At 32.7% G+C, this 16802-nt stretch overlaps 1 protein-coding gene across 2 annotated transcripts in view; it reads left to right on the top strand.

The window, feature by feature from the left end:
• Nucleotides 1-16802, top strand: part of LOC141449008 (proton-coupled amino acid transporter-like protein acs) — a 49504-nt gene that overhangs the window by 8049 nt on the left and 24653 nt on the right. Inside the window, exon 2 of one of the 2 annotated variants that reach the window (XM_074117991.1) lies at nucleotides 16444-16575. The gene's annotated coding sequence lies outside the window, so the exon portion shown is untranslated. Of the gene's footprint in view, nucleotides 1-16425; nucleotides 16576-16802 lie in introns of both variants that reach the window. The other variant, XM_074117992.1, reaches the window with a different exon arrangement.

The following is a 16802-nucleotide window of genomic DNA, read 5'->3' as shown; positions in this document are numbered from 1 at the left end:
AAAGTTAGCAACAAATTAATTAAAATATTGCAGGATAAATTGCGTACAGAGACTTTAGGCTTCGCTTCCCTGTGCCTTTATTTCAGCATTACCAAGTATCTGGATATAGCTTGCTATACGAAGTTTAAAAATAATTACTCAAGCAGAACACTAATTGCAAAAAGTAACGAACAAATTATAATGTCTTGGAAAATTTATTTTCCTTGTACCTGTTATTTATGTTAAATTAAAGTCAACAGTGAGAACGATGTTTCCAATTTGAAGGGAAAATAATAAACAGACAAGGAAAAGAGATAAATAAAATGAAATGAATGAACCAATACAAGGAAACTTTCTATAAATTTTGCAAAGTAGCAGAATCATTGCTACATAAGACATTTAGATTAGAGTTCTCTCTAATTTGCTTAAAGGAAAAAAGCGTTCTTTAATGTTTCACACGAGACGTGGCAGCTTCAAACTGGTCAGTACTTGTAACATAACATATGACAGGGCAGGAAGTGGGTAAGAAACCTCTCTCAGACTGTAGTACCCCTCAATCTCCTGCATGTTCACCAGCATCCTCTCACATAACTGTCTATTTTAAAAATTCCTCCTCCCGATAATTTTCATTCCGCAGTCACTTTAATTATGTGTGTCTTTCTCTCCTGCAGTATTCATTATTTAGTCGCTAACGCTGCATTCATAAGGAAATTGGAAAGAAAAAGAAACTTGTTTGATTTTACATGACTATTTGCGAATAGCGCTTCTAAAATTTAACTGACCCTTTTCAAATGAAAGATTTTTCAAAAGGCTCTTATCATTATCATCATTTACGTAAATGACATTAAAAAAGATTTTGTTTGCAATGCTCGCTTGATTTGATTCTTTGGTTTCTCATCGCTATACTTAATATTCCAACTTACCTAGTTCTTCAAATTCCTGAATTTTAACAAACATTTTATGTTTATTTTTTGTATATATTCTGCTTTTTTAAAGAAAATGATACAAATAAAAATTATTGATCTAAGTATTGTACATGGAGAACAAGGAAACTATAACAGCAATTTTCATGAAAATTTATTTTTAAAAAAACAAACAAAAATTAAAAAAAAAAATGAACGGCTATCTTTTAGAAAATTTCAAAAAAATAACACTAACTTTTAAGAAAAACATGACTTAAAATAAATATACAATATTACTTATAGTAGTAAATATAATGTTCAAGCTTCCGATGAGTTTTCAAGGTGGAGTTTACGTAAACCAAACTTTTTAAAAACATTTTTACGGACTCGGAAGGCCTTCAACTTGACTTCCGGTAAAAAAAAAAATCAATAAAGTTGATATGAATGCAATAATGTCGGTTAGTGAGGGATAGTAAAAAGTAATTAACGGAACCACAATTTAAAAGTAAAAAAACGTTCAGCATTCATTAATAAATAAATAAATAAATTCACTATAAGAGAAACATCTCGTGACTTATGAATATGGAAAACAGTCAGCCGGTATTCCGGTTTCCAATTTATGGTTTTGTTTTTCTGGAAAAGGACATACTCGCCGTTTATCTACGTTGGTAGTTTTCATTTTCAGAGATTTTCCGTCACGAAAACTCAAAATAGAAAAAAGAATTGCGAAAAGCAGGGAAAATAATAAAAAGTACCCCTACTTAAGAGTGCAGCGTCAACAATCTTGGGGCTTTCCAAAAATCATTAAGTTCGCATTAGAAAATAATATAAAAGTTTGTTTTTTCTTTTATTAATGCTTTTAAAAGTGCGTTTGATTACTCAAACTTCATAAACTCGGTATTTTTACTAGATTTATTGATGCTATAATACTTTAAAATGAAACGTTTTTGTAGGAAGGTTTAAGAACGACATTTTCAGACTGGTTACAAGTGCATTTGGGTGTTAAACAAGGCTGCATTCTTTAACCACTTATTCGTTTTAATCTTTCTTGTAGTATTTGTCTTTCTAGAATTTGGCAATATTGTTGAGAGCACTTAGATTATAACATGCTGTGACAATTATGAGATTTTTATCTCTGATGGCGCATTATGTTTACAAAAAGAACTTTTATATATATTAAATATATATGTGTACACTTGTATTTCAACATTCAAAACAATTTCTTTTCAGTTACATCTCTTTGTTAATATTTTCCTCACTTATGAAATTGTTTTTTTCTTAAAGATTTTCTTTTCTGGCCACTATTTCACACGTTGTAAAATAAAAATTCTAATCACTCTGCTTTGTGGAGCGTGACTTTATGAGTTTTTCTTAAAGAGAAAAAATAATCATCAAGGCCACCTTTTGCCGTTTATTTCTTTCATCGTTGGTTATGTAATCTATGAATTAAAATTTGTGAACTTGGAAGCTCAGTACAGTAAGTTAGCTACAACAATATTACAAAAAAATCTAGAAGAAAACTCTTATATGATTCTTTCTTCTCCAAACCACAAATGAATTTTTTTTCTTCAAAGTCGGAATTTTTGTTATACTTGTCCTAAACATATCAGAAGTAAGAAAAGCATTACTTTCTTGATGATAAATAAGATACATTGCTCAGTTACACACATAACTGAAAATCAGCTGTAACTTTAAACTGCTTGCATAATAACTTCTTGGAGAAAGTTTAAAAATGACCAAAGGTTCGTAAATAAGTTTATGCCAGCCAGATCGGAGCGTTCTTCACTCCACATTGTCCAACTCATAGTTCACCATATCCCAACAAAGTAACAGCCTGAGTACATCGAAAAAGTTCTATGTAACGCGATGAGCATATTTATTACCAACTGAAATGAGACATGCTGATGAGAGACTAGAACGAGGAGCTAGGCTCCAGGATAGGAAATCATGACGCACTGGATGTCATTAAGAGAACTACAGCCCAAACAAAACATTCTAATATCAACAGAATGTTTTGGAATTTTCATAATAGAAATCTTTGCAGGCCAAAAAAGCAAAGATGCATTGTGGTATTGGATTCAATTCCCAGTCTAGGTCTTAGATTTCATTTAATGTGTAAAATGTAAAAAAATAAGAAAAATTTCTGCTTCTGCAGCAAACCGCTTTGATCCATCCATAACCTGCTTTGGTAGTTGGATGTACAATCCGCCGAAAAGAAGGCAACACTTTGCTGCTTCCAACATTTCACCACTTTAACGATGCTTAGTTGTATTTTCTGTTTAAATTCTCAGCAAATCTGCCATTCCATGTCACTCTTTCCAACATAGCAAATGAATATATCTCTAGCTAAGAAGATCTTCAAAGTGGTACTACACCAACCAAAGAATTTTTAGTTTTGATTTTTAACATAAATTTAAGTTCTACATTATTCATAACTTTTCACAGCTATACGGAAGTCTTTTCATAGAAAACTTTAATTGCGTTATAGCCATACAGTAAGTTCATATATGCTCATTATAGCGAATGCACTGAAGGAATTAGAATTCTGAGCATATTGCCTTTCTGAACAAATGTAAAAGTTAAAATTTAAGATTTATGCTAATTTTTTACAAGCTGGGAAGCTTTTCCTTCGTGAAATTTGGAGATTATTGAGTGGATCCTTCCCTAGATACTGAGGTATGGAAACTTAAATCAGCGACACCGGCCAGATTTCAACAAACTTGTGAACGCCATTGTAGCTGTCGTAGTCTTGATCAAGGAGGGGAAAAAAACACTGCTTCGCGATTTGGAACTCGTAAATGTCAATGACGTGAATAAGGACTGGTGATTTAAAACTGGACTGGTGAGGACGTGATTTAAAAACTGGACAACTGCGCACACTCAAAACGAATTTATGCGGAAACATCAAAATGTTCTGTAAAACTATTCGTTTAATCCTTCTCAGAGAAACTTGATTTAGTGACGAAGCGATGTTTGCTAGAATGTTCTAGAGGAGCATAAGAGTTGTAAGACGGCAACATCGATGTTTTGTCGTTAGAAATTACTTAAGGGGAAGACTGTGTATTCAAAACAAGGCCACAAAGCGAAAATTCCAACGGCTAAACCTCAAATTTCTGAGCTTCTTAGTTTTTCAATAGCGGTACTCAGAAAGCCCTGGTTTCCACGCTCTAGACTACGGTTACGTTCATTAGTTGAAACAATTTCCGAGGTAAATAAGAACTGAAAGGGCAATTCAATCGAGGTTGGCCTTAAATAGAGTTCTAGCGTGCCTTAAGTTTAGTAGTGGAGATTTTGAATACTACTTTGATATTTAATTATGATTTTGTACATTGTACTTGCCGATTATAAACAAATTAGGTGGGCAAATTATTACATTAAACCCTCAAACTAAAACTAGTATTTAAATGTTCTCTGGCCTCAACCCAATGCCAAAAAAGATAAAAAGACAAAAAATAAATAAACAAAATTGAAGAAAAATGTAACAGTTGCGCAGTTTGTGAATTGAGAAAATTCTGTGTAGAATGTTGACATGACACTCAAGGAGAACGAGGTATACCTTCCGCACTTCCATTCTGAACCTTTTACCAGCAAACCTATACAAGAATTTCATAAATACTTATTAAAATAATGTGGAATGTTACAATAAATACATAAATAAATAACGATGGCCTCTTCCGTAACTGCTCACTGAATACAAAAGTTTATTAACTTTAAATTAAAATGTGGATAATGGTTCAGATATGTAATTAATAAAAAAGGTCGCCAGTTAATGACCAGATATTTATTTGCTATACAGAACAATTTACAAGGAATTTCTTTGGAAAAAAAAACCAAGGACATATAAATAGATTAATCTCATACGGAAAGTTATACTACCAGTAATAAATCTACAAGTTCTCAGCTTTTTTGGAGAGGGGATTATTTTTTTGTTTAATTTAAAGGTGTTCCAATTTAATTGTAATGTATAACTAGAAGGGATTAGCTGAGTGGTTAGCGAATTCTGGATTCCATCGCAGAGATCACGGGTTCGAATCCAGCTGTTGGCCATTAGGTTTTTTCCTTCCTAGGAGTTTTCTTACGGCTCACTCTGATGGAGAGGGTTGACGGTAACGAGAGAACACTGACCTGAAAGACAGTGATGACACTGATTTCTTACCGAAAGATTCCTTTTTCAGTAAAGTGCAGCTTTTTGGGATAGAGTTGCCTCAACGAAGACTATTACAGGAGGAAGCTTTAAGAAACAACCAGAACGAGAAAATCTAAGACCAGGGAGCTGGAATCAAATCTGGGAACTCTCAGTGGCAGGCCTAACCTCTTGGTTAATGCCTTCTCTTATTAATAATATCATAATTTACTTTATTTACCGACAACTCCTTATGACGAACATTTCCATTTCAGCAGCCTCTTAGACCAAAATGTAATTTTCTTAGAAAAAAGAGTTAATTCAAAGAAATAATTAAACATTCCAATAGTATGAAGTTCTGGAACAAAAACTTCAGTAATTACACGTAAGTTTTCAAATTAGTCCTGTGATATAAGGAATATGCTAAATATCAAGGAAGAAAAGTTTATAGAATGAGTTACTCAGTATGTGGGCAAGGATACTGATTGGCTATTTGGGAGCTACATATACTAAGCTAGTTTAACATTATAGTAATGAAAAGGACATTAAAATCAACATCATAAAAAGAATGGCAATGCTGAATAATAATAAAAAACAAAACATCTGGTAGATAACGAAATCAATGCTGAGAGGAAATGGACAATGCCACTTTTGAGAACTCAGCATCTATTTTTCCAAGTTACAGATTGGATTTCTCTGACTGAGATTTGTCGATCCAAAATGTCACTCAATTGGTCGAAGACTAAGATTTATTTAATTTTATCATTTTCCTTCGTTAAGTGGCCGATAACAGCGCAAACGCTTTTTGGCTTTGGAACTTTTTAGCTAATTACAAAGTGTATAAATTGAATAATTTTTAAAAGATGTTAATTTAACTTCTAACCAACTTAATTAGAGACCAATAAACATTATTTGATATCAGATATTTGTGCCGACACAAGCTTATAACAGGATAAAAACACTTTTCAAATTGAATTGAATCTTGAAGCTATTCCAACATTAGATCTACATTCATAACCAGCATAACTAGCTGGAATCCTTTTCTGATCATCTCTCTTCCCTGTCACAATTTTCAAGTTTTTTTAATTATTTTTGTTTATATAACGAAATAATAAAGAAATATGGGTTTAATTGTTCTAAACTATTTTCTGTTCAAAAAAGGCTGAAAACAAGAAGTATAACAATAATTTATTTCGATTAGCAAGAATATCAGATGAAATGTATGACTGTGAGGCGATAAAGTAATAAGTAAATCCCACCATTATTAGCTTAAATTTAGGTTGCCTTCCAGAATAGACAGGAAAGTAAAAATCTGGTGAGGAATAGACACACAAAGGACATATAAAATGAATGAAGTGGAACTGGCCAATTCGTAGGGCAGCAGGATCTTTCAATAGAAGGTTACGCTAAAAGGAAGTCCAAAGATCAATGATTCTTTACACTTCTAGGAAATCAAGCGGCAGATTTATTTGAACAAAAGAAAACAAAAAATTGCGTAACTAAAAGCGCGGTTGTCCTCATGAATAGATATATTTGCTACAAAGAATGTGAAAGTAACTTATGTCTTGGCTTTTATTTCAATTTAAATACGTTATATGTTTGGCCCAAATTTAAGTCAAGGTCTGTGATGAAACAGTTATTTAGGAAAGGTCCTGTTACCAAAATGCATCCATAAAAAAATAAATAAAAATCACGTATAAAATTGATATCCAAGTAAGAAAAATGGTTTTACCAATATTCAGACTAAAAACTAGTTATCATTGAATTTATTTACTTAATGTGCTCTTGAAAAATTATAGCAGGAAAAACGGTATTAATCTACGCAGATAAAGCGATTTTGTACGTGACATGTGTTAATTTCTTTTATTAATATTTACCATATTAATCACATATTGCTTGTACATAAAATTATCAGACACGATGAGAAAGAACCGTCAAAATGCGCATAACGAATCTTAGTTTCGAAATAATACAAAATGCGTAAAAAGCAAACTCGAGATAAGTACTTGGATCACTGTTTTTCAGTCCAAAGAGAAATATTTATGAGCTTTTTAAGCTTTCACTAACCAATCCAATCAACCTTCCAATATGTTGGAATCTAAGGCAATTCTCTAAACATTCTGGTGAGCTCCTCCTGATCTATCTTATTTCAGTCTTCATCTGTCTCCTTCTCTCGAAAGAGTATTTTTGGAAGTAACTTCCGTTAGACCGTTCAATTTAATGCCCTTAAACTAGTTCGATTAGCAAATAGCCACAAACTGAGATTACTCAATGAACGTTGGAGTCGATGAAGAAACAAAGAATAAGATGTACAGTGTTCTCATTCAAAACAATGTCTTTTTCATCTTCACTGTAAATATTTATGTGGTCTGGGTATGTGAAGTAGACTGGGAATAAATAACTGACATTACGTTCCGCTTATCGTCTTTATGATCGCTAGGAAGGAAGAATTAATGCGACAAGTAAAGAAAAACATTACATTCTTGTTGCATTATTAAATAATACCATAAACAGTTGTCTCACATCTTCAGTAATAAAACAATCCAACGATATAGTAATTATCTAAATTAAGACTTTCACGAGGAATAAAATTGTTATTAATTTATTAAAGCAGAAGTTACAGATTAGGAGGATAAAATCTTTTTATAAAACTTCCAACATTCATATCTCAAAAAAACACGCTTCCTTTAATAAGAATACATAATTGGGTTATTTTATTATTATTATTATTATTTTTCCGACGCATCGACAGCTTGGTCATCAGCGCCGTCTCGAAAACTCTCTCGCATATCTCGAATGTCTTTAACAAATATTTTGCGTGAGTTCTCAACTCAAAGCTGATACAGATGTTTATTGCAATTTTCTCAGATTTAGGTAATAAATCAAATCTTTTTCATGAAATTCTTATATTATTATTTTTATTTTAAGAAAAAGGTCACTTTACGTCCAAATATCGAATGGAAGAAGCATGTTTACTTTCTCTTACTTTTCAAAGGTAGAATTTTAAACAGGTAGCTTTCTGGTTTTGAGTTTTTGACTTATTTATTAACGGTTTTCTGAATAAGAAAGTGTGGTTTTTCATATATTGGATCTGTGTGTGTTTAGAACAATCGTAACTTAAAGTATGTATGGAATGAATATTTATTTGCTTTTAAGAATTCAATTCTTATTGCAATGGGTTGTCCTTGCCATAATTCAAATATACAGAAATTAAATAAATTGTGATGTATACATTATGAGCTGAATCTGAATTTCAGTGAGATTATGTTATGGTTTCATCGCTGAATGATATTTAAGCAGGTAAATGTGTATTCTTGGGCTAGAAGTTTGTTATTTTGACTTCAAAGCCTAAAACATTCTAGAAACATTCTTCGCCATCTGAAGAAAACAGCATTATTGCGACCGCTTCACTTTCTGCAATCGTTGACATTCTTAAAACATCAACCCTCTTTCTCTAAAATATGTCCTAGCTCGAATCACTTGTAGTAAACACTTATAAAAACATCAGTTCCTGAATTCAGTGAGTCGCCCGCCGGAAAGGCCATCATCCTCTTCATTATTGAACACTCTTTAGTTTTGCCAGTTTTTCCTTTTATCAAGTTCTAAACATTTACAAGAGTTTTCAATAAAAGATATCGATAATATCGGTTCTGCTGGTGATTTTAAGAGGCGGATGCTGTGCTCCAAAGCTCTTCCCCCAACATTTTCTTTATTGAAATTATCGCATCTGTAAATTGAACCAACTCTCCAACTCCATTCAAAGCATGAAGATCACGAATTACCATGCCTCCCTAATTGATTAGTTTGCGATACCCTATAACTTACCAGTTGCTCTCAGTTGGATGGATCCCAAACTGAAGTTCTAATGCCAATTACAAAATTAATTAATTAAACATATTTATTTAAATTTCAGCCTATAAGACATTTACCTCAAAAACTTTTATTATATTTTCTACAATTCAATAGATTTTACGCAAATTGGTCACTTGCATTTACTTACATATATCATGCATATTCTATAAATGCAAAACAAGTTTTAAATAAAACATTACACTATGTAATTTACATAAATTTTAATTATTTTTCTTTACAACTGTTAAATAAAGTAAATATCTGTACTTTAACGGAATTTCAGAGTAATTAAATTAAAAACACATGTTTATTACTCCATATGAAGGTATACGTAAAAACAGCTTCTTGCCAATTCATTGTATTTATAGTGCAACATTTTAGATCTCAGTTTGTAGGAGTGAAGTGTAGGTACTAATAATTGATAAAAATTATGTAACACTGGAATTACCATTTCTGGTCCAGTCTACAAGTCATACAACTGGCTTTTAACTGGATTTATCCGGAAATAATTGCCTTCACCTTAATAGCAATAGCTCTTACAAAATTACCTAGAAAGACATTATAGAAAGCCCCGTTAGTGGACATGATTTCCTCGTCAGATTGTAAGCGAAAAGACCAAAAATGAAGCCACAATATTAAAGGAAAGGAAAGCTTTAAAAAATTAACCGTTCGAACTTATAAATTTTCGAACACTTCGTAAAAATGAGTGTTTAAGCATTGTGATTTCAAATCTGGAAGATTTGCGATTTGTCTAAAATTTCAAGTTGAAGCGCCATGTGCCCTTCTTTAGCTTCCCTTTAAACTTATTGACAATCAAATTTAAACTGATCAGATCTCCCAAAATGAAACTAATGGAATTTGTGGAGAAAAATGTTTCAATTAAGAATGTTTATTTGAATCTGCAGTTAGTGATGCACAAATTTTGAGGAAACCATCGCCTCGTTTTTCAATGTTTTGTTTTTAAAAAAACCTATTTCACCGAAAATTGCGTTCCTGTTAGCCAATTTTGTTCAAACCTGGTATTCAATCAAAAGCTTTATGGGAGACAGAACCATAAATTGCTCTGAAGCAGCTCCTTAAAGAAATAGATTATGTTTGCTCTTACCTAGAATTGAAATCTCGAACAGCTTGAAAGCTTGAAAAGAGACGCTAACAGGAACAAAAATAGAATGTCTATGTTTCATGGTGTCACGTGATGAGAACTTGGCTTGCTGGCTAAAAGCTGTAGTAGCAAAAAATCCCTGAAAGTTTTATCTATTAATTACAAAAGTCTTTTTTCCATTAAACTTGTTTCGAGTTATTAAACTATTGTTATTTCTTAAAAACCTAAACCACTCCTTAAATCTGCAAATCAAATCCGCTGAGTGGATCATAATAATAAACATAAGCATTTTAAATGCATTCATGACTGAAAATTTCAATTTAATCAAATCTAATACCATTAAACTGTGAGCTAAGTAATTGTGCCATTCTTAATTGGGACGTTAAGAAAGTTTGTTAAAGGTGCTGCGGTTTCCAAGTAAATAAGCTCTTTGTGATATAACGATTCTATGAGCTTCTTCCCAAGCTAACACTACCTTCCACCATTCCATCCTCAGACTGCCTTCATTGTAGCACCTAGAGCTGGCGATGTTCAGGTAGTTTAAAGCTCCAGTTTCAACTCACAAGAAGCTTGAAAACCTTAACAGGTAAATTTTCATACTTAGACTTCAAATTTGGTGAATAAAACTTGACGGTTTCGAATTTCATGCAGATTTTGGGTGAAATAAAAATTAGTTTAATTTATGTTGAATAAAATATATTTGATTTAAACTCTGATACCAATTTCTCTTCCCACAATTCTATCCAACTAGGGGTGATTGTTAAATGATTTGCTGAACGCTTAAAATGTTTAAATGATTTATAATATAAATTTCTTGTAACTATAAGATTATAGTTTCTCAGAACTTCTGTAAAATCATTTTTCCTACAAAAGAAAATCAAATAAAAGTGATTAGTTTTCCAGCAAAGATGAACTTAAACTGAAAATAAATCGACTGAAATATTCCCAACTTTTGGTCAAGCGATTTTCTTCAATTAAAAATACTTTTGGAGCAGTTTTCTATAAAATCCTACCCAATGTGGGATTAATTCAGTATTTGTGAATTAAAAAAAAATACTTATGGCTCACCTTGTTGAACTTTTATTGGTGGATAATATTCTGCAACTTAACAACAAGTTGCTGACCAAAATAAAATTTGGAAATACAGAAGTTTTCTCATACAAGAATCTAACACTTAGGAATATAAAACCTACAATAGTGATTATGTGTGTGACTGAAATTATACGATTAAGTTCTGGCTGCTATTGTAAATTTTTTAAATAGAATTCGCATTGGTCAAGCAGATGGACAAGCTGCCCACGTTTTGTGTACATCTGATTTACTGGTTGGTTGTAATATATTATGTAAAAATTAATTAAAAATAAAAATAATTAATTATTATTATTAGGACAAATTGCAATAACCTTGTTATTCGATTTTATTCTTCTTCTGTCGGGCAATATTGCATTCATGGAAAAATCGAACACTGCTCTATCGCTATCTTCATTCCAGCTTTTTAATTTTAAATAATTTATTTAGTACATCAGTACATTAATATATATGTATAATAATAATATGATGAAGATTTAAATTGTGCGTTAAGAGCAGGAGGAGAGAAACTACTCAGCGGTAGCACTCTTTACAGAAAATCGATAATGACGATGAGCTTCACACCTCCAGGAAGTCTCGAGGTCACTGGGCGATTCAGTCGGCGTGATGGATTGTTAGGAATGACAGTGAAGGTGAGAGACTTTGCAAGTGGATTAGAACAAGTAGAGAGAACAGTATGGATGTGATATTTCGTCTTGGCGAGTTGTTACTTGAATGGGATGTTGAGGTCGTTATGAAGAGTGAGGTTAGTCAACGTAGAAAGGAGCGTCAGCTATCTGTCGGAGTAGTTTTGACTGAAATGTTTATACGTTTGTAGGTTTAAGTGAACCCGACAGCTGTAGTCCATAAGTCCACATAAGTTTGAGGATAGTATTATAAATTATCAATCGTTTCAGTTCTATTGGCAATTAGGAGCATCGTCCAAGTAGTCTGTAAAGATGTTTCGCACGTTTTATCATTTGTAGCACTTGAAGAAACATTATTATTGAACAAAAAATATTTTTAAAAAACTTAGTTTCAATCTCTAACTTTGATTTATATATATTACATTAGCTGGAATGAACAGAAAGATTTTAGAGGCATTTATTAGAGAAAATGTCAAGAAGAACGAAAAGTGAAAGAAGTTCTAGCTCGAAAACAATATGTTAATAGAGACTGCAAGATGGACAGATAATAAAGTAGGCCAGCTGGAAGGGTCATTGTAAAGTATACCAGGACAGCTGGGTAATAGTTGTGATCACATAGATGAGCTGAAGTGAAATTTTATTTACTAACAACCAGCAATTCCTGTTTTCTGTAACATAAATCTTCACCATGTTGCCTTAATAATGTTCTGTAAGTTTTCTTGTTGAGCTGAGTAGCTAGATCAAAGGACTAGATGGATTAAGTATTTAAGGAACATGGATTTTTAAGTGAAACATCCCTAGTACGAAACTCGCGTGTTGCTAATTTGTATTTTTAGAAAAAAATGTTTATAGTAAAGTATGTGCTTCCGCTTCCGTTCTCGACACCTAATTGAAATGTTAAGACCCGCCTTAAAAATAGGCGACGTCTTTTCATTATTTCTTTATGGTTTAAGATTTTTAATGAAACATAAATTTTTAGCAGAAATCTTTACAGTCGACACCGCTTAGTACGTAAGTTCGCAGCATATCTCGAATAGATGGTATTACGAGTATCTATCTATCACATGCATCATCAAAAGAGATGGTTTCAAAATCCTTAAAACATGATTGAAAGAATCGACCCGCTGCCGTACATTGTAAGCAAAATTTATCAGCGCCTGAATACTGAAGTGGTATTATTGTTCAGGTTAACGAGTTATTATTCTTTAGACGCAAAAGTCGAATACTGCGAGTGAGAAATTAATTTTTGTTATACGCTTACTTGAACGGATATTTACTACAAGCTTGAACTTCAATAAACATTGATTTCACAGTCGCCATTGAAGTTAAGTCCCTTGTTCTTCTTTGGAAGCTGAATACTCTTCTTACGGGTTCTTCATTAAAAGTACTGTAATTAGCATCAATTTGATATTCCATATGAAAAGTCCGAAGCCTGCACCGGACTAATAAAGTCCGCCATTACTCAGAATGGAACGGAAAAATTCAACTTAAAAACAAAACAGCGATAAGTGGCATTTTTATTCATGATAAGGATATTTAAATACACTTTTATAGTTTCTTTTTCAACGTATCGACTGCGATGGTCTTTAGCCCACTTTTTCTGTTAGTTATGTAATAATAACAATAATATGCGAGTATTTTCTGTAACGATAGTGTTAATTAAAGGACTATTTAATGTAAAACAACCAAATTTAACTAAAAAACTATAGAATAAGGAAACATTTATCATAAATATGATTTCCTGTAAGTAACAAGAGTAAGGTCAGATGAAGGACCAATCTTGAAAATAGAATGTGTTGTAATTTTTGCCAATCTGAATGGCAAGTTGAAAGATAATTTGCATTTGGATGTAATAAACAAAGAACACCACATTCATATTTGTAGTAAATATGTCTTCAAATACAAAACAGAAGAAAATTAGAATAGTTCTGGTGGAGTGCCCCAACTAGAATGGCACAGTTAGAGCTTAATTTACTTTAAAAAATCAACCAATGAATTCATTAACAATCTGGGTGAATGTTGAAATTCACAATTCGCTTGGTGAATGTCTGAAATGTCTGCTGAATATCCTTATTTCTGGGTCATTCACCATGGCACTGACAGTGAGTGTTGAATAAAAATCTTTTTGTTAAGTTTTTAAATCATACTTTATTATTAAAACATATGATATGTGACAAAATAGGAGAAAGCTTAGTGACAGCAAATGTAAATAAAGTGTTGAACTTAAAACGAACAGCACATAAATAGAAAAGAAAATATTACCAATAATAAACTTAATTATGTGATTGAAGTTTTTTTTTTTTTTTTTTGTTTTCTTTTTTTGGCATTGGCTTCCGCCATACAGCCAGCATCGTCTAGGTGCTTATCACTAGAATATCACTCACTCTCCATTCTTACTTATAAATACATTCGCTTCACACATTCATCATTCTACTATATACCGCTATTTACATAAACTACTGCTAATGGATGGAGCAGCACTCTGTGCTCCTGCCATCCTTCTCGCTTAACCAAAATTAAAATCACGTAATCCTTCTCTAAGCATTTTGTTCCATTCATTCTAATTCGGCTATAGCTTCTAAATACATTCATATTTCATTGCTAGCTCTGCTATCGACTTAAGCACATAACTGTTGGTGGAGAATATAATGTCTTCGTAGCGAAATGGTGCATCTAAATACCTGTATATATCGTCAAACATTCGTTTCCTTTCTACCACATAACGTGGACATATCATTATTACATGTTTGAAATCTTCCTCCTCATTGCAAACTACGCAAAGAGGAGAGGACCTTTTGTTGATCCTGTGTAGATACGATCCGCACACCGCGTGGTTCGCTCTCAGCCTGCTTATTGTCGTAACAACCCATTTATTAGTGCCAGTTCCCTTAAACCATGGTTGTCTAGGTAACTGATCTGCCATAGTTTTATAGAATCTACCTTTATCACCATTATTGTAATCTGTCTGCCATTTTTGTAGTGCTGCTTTTGCAATTATACGCTTGATATCGGTGTGTGGTAATTTATAATTAGCCATTTCCCCACTATTGGTGGCTTCCTTTGCAAGTGTATCAACAATTTCATTCTCTTTTATACCACAATGACCTCTTACCCACAAAAAATTAATGCAGACTCCCTTCTCTTTAAAAATGGCAATAGTTTCTACAATCTCTGCGATAATGTGATTCATTCCTGTAGACTGGTTGTGTATATGTGATAATTTACACAACGCACTCTGGCTGTCACTAATAATGGTATATTTTTTCTCCGACAACGAATAAATATATTTTAAAGCCGTTAAAATAGCAATTAGCTCCGCTGTATAGATGGACGCCTCATCTTCTAATTTAATTGTCGTAAAATAGTTCCGAACCGGATCATACACAGCACTTCCGACTTTATTATTGATTTTGGACCCATCTGTAAATAAACGATATGAGCCCGGATAATGGGAAGAAATGTAATCTTCGAAGGCCGCAGTTCTCATCTTTTCCGGTACCTTTATCAAGTCGAAGGAAGTGTTAACACTTAATTCGCTCAATAAATGTTCGTATTTTAAGTTGTACACATCTAACTTATTATTCGAATATACCTTATCTCTAAAGGTAGAGATTCTAATAAAACTTTCTGTGTAAATGGGGCCTTTCTTTTTTGTCCAATATTTGTGAGTGAGCGATTGAAGTTACACAATCGTATTTATTGCAACAACTTGAACCAAATATTCGGTCTTTCACCCAGCGACTATGTGTGTGTGCGCGTGTGTGTGTGTGAGTAGATATGTCCAATATTCACCAAAGAGAATCTTGACATTCTCCAATGTCGCTCTCTAGGGTGCTCTCGTTACACGTGCACTACCGGATACTGAGGTGTAAGAAGTTCCTAGAAAGAAAAAAAAAATCAAAGTGCTGATAAATCGATTCGAACCCGACATTTGCGGGAATTTAACATGCTAATCCCAGAGGAGTACTCTAAATATTTAAAATGTTTACTTCTGATTAGAAATGTGTCTTCTGAGTGCATAGAGATTATGTGTATAATAGGATAAATGCGCTTTTTATCTTATCTACAATTCAAAAAATAGTTTACTTACTAGAGCAGTTTACTGGAAATTTTAACTTGAATCCTTCTGGGAGCAAATATTTAGTTGTCTTTTTAAAACTCAATATTTCATTTTCACCGTCTTCTTTTTTTAATTTAAGAACACTCAGAAAAGAGACATGTAATAAAAGGGACAGTCTGGATGAGGGAGGAACTCAAATGAAAACGTTGTGATTCATTTTACAAACGTTGCTCATAAGTTAATATGGACTGAATCGGTACCTTCTAATCATATAAGTAGGTTTATAGTCACGCCAAATTCCATTGAATTATTCTCCTGGAAGCAACAACTATTTATTACAGCTGGTGATGGTCTAAGATCCAGTCTGTTACAATTGTCTCAATATTTACTAAACTAGACGTGATCAGGCCATGAAAAAACAGTGCTTTTACCGCCTATTTCATTAATTTTAGAAGAGGAGTTTTGATTTTACAACTTTTTTCATCCCAGACTAACAACAGAACTACATTTTTGAGACAACACTTGTCGGGCTTGCAATGTTCGAACTATTCCGGTTTCATGAATCCACAGACGCTAATTTACACGGGTCTTGCTGGGATAGTATAAGGACTACTAACATTCATGTCCGAAAAATAATTATTTGATTATCAAATCTGGCCATAATTTATAAGATTTGTAAAACTTTAATAAAGTTGGTTTTTTATTTACAGAATATCCCAGAACAGACAGAGTGCTCTATCCAGCCAGTTTGCGATGCGATATAACTTCCTAAACAACTGCGACCAACATAAGTGAAATCTAGATACAAGAAAACTCATACTAACTTCCTGAAATTTTTGAAGGTCAGTAAAACACTAATCTCAAATAAACTCAATAAAATAAAGAGATTTATAGTGCACTTTTATTCTTTATTTATGATTACGGTTTCATTCAATTTAATGGACGTTTCAAAGGGATGATACAATAAAACGCTTGGGGTATAATATCTGGAATATACACATATTGCACGGGCATAGCCTGATATGGGTCTTAAGTAGAAACACGTAGGTATGTAACATTCAAATTCAAT

The sequence above is a fragment of the Rhodnius prolixus genome, unplaced genomic scaffold (assembly GCF_049639745.1).
Source record: "Rhodnius prolixus isolate KJV_2025 unplaced genomic scaffold, Rpr scaffold_2, whole genome shotgun sequence".
Classification (NCBI taxonomy): Eukaryota; Metazoa; Arthropoda; class Insecta; order Hemiptera; family Reduviidae; genus Rhodnius; species Rhodnius prolixus.
This window is presented reverse-complemented; position numbering and strand designations above follow the sequence as displayed.